Source organism: Octopus bimaculoides, chromosome 18 (assembly GCF_001194135.2).
Source record: "Octopus bimaculoides isolate UCB-OBI-ISO-001 chromosome 18, ASM119413v2, whole genome shotgun sequence".
Lineage (NCBI taxonomy): Eukaryota > Metazoa > Mollusca > Cephalopoda > Octopoda > Octopodidae > Octopus > Octopus bimaculoides.
The window spans coordinates 20,259,792-20,265,168 of NC_068998.1; the positions used below are offsets into that span (position 1 = coordinate 20,259,792).

At 37.8% G+C, this 5,377-nt stretch overlaps 1 protein-coding gene across 1 annotated transcript in view; it reads left to right on the top strand.

The window, feature by feature from the left end:
* Positions 1-5,377, top strand: part of LOC106875600 (aminopeptidase N-like) — a 219,321-nt gene that overhangs the window by 114,032 nt on the left and 99,912 nt on the right. The gene's annotated exons all lie outside the window — the stretch shown is intronic.

The window sequence follows — 5,377 nt, forward strand, 5'->3', positions numbered from 1 at the left end:
CACACGACGGGCTTTTTTCAGTTTCAGTCTACCAAATCTACTCACAAGTAGCTCTTGTATTTCAAAGGGCTAGCCTTGTCACATTTTGTGTCACGCAGAATCTCCCTGTGAACTAAGTTAAGGTACACGTGTCTGTAGAGTGCTCGGCCACGTGCACGTTAATTTCATGAGCAGGGTGTTCTGTTGATCGGATCAACTGGAATCCTCGTCGTCGTAAGCGACGGGGTGCCAGTGAATGAATGCTTCTTTCTACAGACCACTGATTACACAGGATTATTACCGTTAAAAAATTTTTAATTTTATCAAACATGGCAATCCTCCCAGTTCCACCTTAGTCAACTCAAAATATTCTATCTTTTCTGTGTTTAAACTGACCAAATCCGATCTTACACACCAACCCAATAATATCATAATATCATTTTAAAAATAAACAATTACGTCATCAAAATATTCTGGCTTTGAAATAATGCAAAATTAATTCAAACAATGTGAATAAGTAAGCATTACACTTGACAGAGTAATTTGAATGATAAAGGATTAAACAATGTGATTTTCTTTGTTTATTTATTTATTTGTTTATTTATTTTAAGACTGAAGTATTTACATCTACACACTTGATAATCTATTACTAACTAGGGCCGCAGAGTACCTGATTAATGGAACAGCACTGTATACTGATTGCCGTTGTTATTTAGCCAGATAGATCCTGATCTGGGAAAGCAGACCTATTCAAAGGCTTTCCAGCCATAACTATCCCGTCTTTGTTGATAGGGCATGCCAGACTACATCATCTAAAATTACCTTTATATGTTAAAAGATGGAGGGAATTAATTTGAGAGAGATTTGATTGTTATTTCTAAGAGATCGGGTGATCACATCGTGGCTCCTTTATTCACGATCCTCATATTGTTGATCAGGCTAATCGATTAATAGAATGGGTGGAGTGACAGAAGCATTTAATTTCGTCTTCTCTCTGAATTCTGAGTTCAAATCACACTAAGCCCGATTTTGCTTTTCACTCTTTTCGTGAGAGGACGGCCAATAATATAAGTAACACACTGAGTTGCAATAGATCCTTCCTGTACCCTAATCCAGTCCACTACTACCCACGAATGATATATTACTTATTGACTCCGAAGAATGAAAAGGTAAAGTTAACTTCTGTGGGATTTGAACTCAGTGCTCCAATAGCCGAAACAAATACCCACAAAACATTTTATCCAATGTTCTAATGACGCTCTCTCTCTCTCTTCACCTTCTTGATAATTACTTTTAATTTAAGTTGAACCAGTATTTGACTGGTACTTTAATTTAGTGACACTCGAAAAGAAAAAAGATGAATTCGACATCGATTGAATTTGAACTCAGAAATTAAAGAGCCTGGACATATATGCGAAGCAGTTTTACCGACACCCACAATTCTCCCAATTCCCTGCCCTATCGGCGCATTAATAATCCTATCTACTATAGGCACAAGGCCTGAAATTTTCAGGGAGGGCACTAGTAGGTTGTGTATTACCCTAATGCACAACTGGTACTTATTTCATCGACCCCGGAAAAGATGAGAGACATAGTCGACCGACCTCGGTAGAATTTGAACCTGCAATAATAATCTTTTCTAGGTCTGAAATCTTGGGAGAGGGGCTAGTCGATTACATACTGGTATGTAACTGGTACTTATTTCGCCGACCCCGAAAGGATGAAAGGCGAAATCGACCTCGGCGGAATTTGAGTTCAGAACGCAAAGACGGACGAAATGCCGCAAAGTATTTTGTCCGGCGTATTAACGATTCTACCAGCTCGCCGCCTTATGGGCGCACTAATAATGGTTTCTGATGTAGGTACAAGGTCAAAAGAAATTGCGGCCAAGTGTTTCATCGATACCATTGACCACAATACTTGACTGGTATTTTATTTCATCGACTTCGAAAGGAAGAAGTTGACTCCGGCGTGATTTGAACACAGAACCAAAAGACCCGAGACGAATATAACAAAACTTTTTGGCTGAAGCTCTAAGGATTCTACCATCTCGTTGCCCATGCAAAACCCTTACTATTGATACATAAAATTCACACAATAATGACACGAAAATTTAAAACGTTCTTTTTTATCTTAGAAGTTGCATAAACGTTTTATAATTTGTAGTATTGAATAAACAGAGCGGCATTAATGTAATACTTTTCCAGATGTTCTAATCTTTTTGAAAATCCATAAGCGAAAACATAAAATAACCTTTATCTTTTGTTGATTTGCTTTAGAATATAAAGTTAACTGGTTCAAAAATTAGTGATTGTAACCAACAATGATGTCAGGCACTTCAGCTAGCTCGCTCTCTCTCTCTCTCTCTCTCTCTCTCTCTCTCTCTCTCTCTCTCTCTCTCTCTCTCTCTCTCTCACCCACAGAAGCATATAACGTCCACATGTTACACGCACGCACATGTATGTGCGCGTACATAGATGAATATATATATATATAACGTTATATACCTCATTGATATGGGAATGTTAAGCTCTCGATGGTGCTCGATATATTGAGATAGAGCTAACTAAAATGTGTTTTGAGTCAGAGACAATATTTCTCTCTTTCTCTCGATAGATAGATAGATAGATAGATAGATAGATAGATACATACATACATACATACATACATACATACAAGCATGCATACGTAGGTACATGCATACATGCATAAACGCTCACACACACACACACACACACACACACACACACACACATAAACATACACGTGCTTCTTTCCAAAACGATTAATTTCCTAGCAACATCCATAAAATTATTATGCTTGATAGAATAGAATAAAATCGGATAATCAAAGACGTGAACTTGAGCAGATGAATGCAAACGTTTCAAAGTAAATCGATACCATGTAAGGAAACGGTAAATATTCGGTCTATAATTTACCATGCACGTTAAAACACCGTAAGGAGTATTTGATTGCTTCCTTGGCAAAATCACATTCTTTGGCCGTTCCAGTCCAACCGAGTTGTTATGGAATTGAATTGTAAGCTTCTACCTTTTTAGATGGTGCACCAACGTCCGTTTTAACAAAAATATTCCATTCCATTTGGCAAAATGTAACACACACACATATATCGTGCATAGTTGAGGCGCGGAGCTTAGTGGTTAGGGTGTTACATTCATAGTCGTAAGATTGTGGTTTCAATTCCAGGACCGTGCAATATGTTCCTGGGCAAAAAAATTCATTTCGCGTTACTTCTGTCCACTCAGCTGCCTAAAATGAGTAATCCTGCAACTGGTCCGGCGTCCCGTCCAGTGGGTAATATATAAGCGACTGAAACCGGGAAACCGGCCTTATGAATGTATGGCTCGGGAAGGGCCGCTGGGAAGAACCGAGTCAAGATTGGCAGGCTCGACAATTATACATAGTCAAAATGAGAAAAATGACTCGGTTCTTCTCTGGCTGGACTCCGCCATCATTAACTGTGAGTTTTTCACAGCGAAACCAACTCTTTCGTTGTCAGAAAAAAAGTTTGGTCTCTTTCGTAGAATTCCTGATTCTGCAAAACGTGTCCCTTGTTGTGTTGCGATGTTCACTTGATGTGTTAATAATTTGCTGTTAATCACAGCTATCTTTCATATGTCACTGAACTTCAAGAGGTTATCTAAAAGATCCGAACATTCCAATATCATAACCTAAGTAGGGGCTTCTTCTTTTGACTTATTGTTATGCGTGAGGAACTATTTACAATCCACGACTCAGAATACTTAAATCCCTAATCCCCATGAACCCACTGAAGCAAGCGGATTGTGGCACGACAGTTCTTTATTATCTGGGATTTGTTTGAGACGGACAATAACTTTCTAGTGACACTCGATGGGCTCTCCCTCCGTCGAAAGCTGCTCTTGGTACCTAACGCCACATCAATTTAAGCGCAGGCTTATAACCAGTAAACTGTTGCTTTCTGTTTTGTGCCATTACAGTGAAGTAATGTCGGAGCCTCCTTGCCAGGACACATGCGTAGGCAAGACTTGTGTGGGAGACCAGTTGTTACTTATGCATGTCTTCACTCTCCAAACCACAAACGAAGAGCAAGGGCTAGTAGAGCTTGACACCAGTGTTGTCATAGAAGTTGCCAGAACAATGTTGAAAGCAACTTCAGATTGTGTTAGGGATTTTACCAACGGATTTTTTTTTTTCAGTGTCTGCTCCCGAAGATTTTCTCGTGGGTAGGTATTGCCGGAAGGCAGCGGAGGTTTGAAGTCAGAATATGCATTTGCCCTCTTAGCTGAAATACTTTCCAAGGCTGACGAATTGCAGTCGAAAAATTGGTTTTAAGGTGCCAGCATCCGCCTTCACCCTTTCATACCACGGTTTTACGACAATCTCCAGCAAATGGGACAAAGTGATGTAGAGGAGATTTTTTTGTTGTAGTTATCGAAGTAAACTACAATTATTTCGTCTTTGCTTTTTAAAAACTACAAAGTAAGTCCAATCGCAAGATAACCTTTTCCCCACAAGAGGAAATAATCTCGGTATTGCAAAGCTAATGAATCACTCATCTGATGAACAGAACTGTTACTTGTTCTTTACTAAACTATAGTATCTGCTTATAGAAGGGCGGACTGGGATATACGAGCTAATTGTGCTAAGTCACGGACACCACACAATGACTAGAAATATGGAAGCCCTGTGTGTCTATGCTCTCATCCATCTGCTGATGGGTATACCAGTACGTTATTAGCTTAGCATAGGATGGAATATGATACTTCATCATCCATCATATCAGACAGCGTTGGAAAGTTTATATATTCGTTTCACTTGCAACACATAGGAGTCAAAAATTCACCCAGCAATCTTACATAAGGAATACATTGCACAACATAGTCCCTGACAAAAAAAAACAGGATGGTCACAGCTGTAGCGCTTTTGATCATAGGTCAGCTCGATCAGGATTGACCAAGGGCTTGTAACAACAACAATAACATTTAGCATTATGATGGATTTAGAAACTTAATTGTTTTAAGTGAACTACAAACGACTCCTATGAAAATGGGCCAGGGAATTTAAAATGACGTTAAAACTAGAACGTAGCAATGTTTTCAATACATATGTAGAAGAATATATATTATACATATAAGAGTGTGTATGTATATATATACATATATATATAAAATATATAGTTTTAGGGAAAATAACCAATTTTCAAGAACTCATCGATGAAAATCCACTATCACATATAGAAAAATTAATAATTAAAAGCACAATAAATGAGTATAATATAAAGTAAAGTAAATATCATAAGATAAATATAATATAATATAATATTATATTTTATTTATCTTATGATATTTACTTTACTTTATAGTATACTCATTTATTGTGCTTTTAATTATTAATT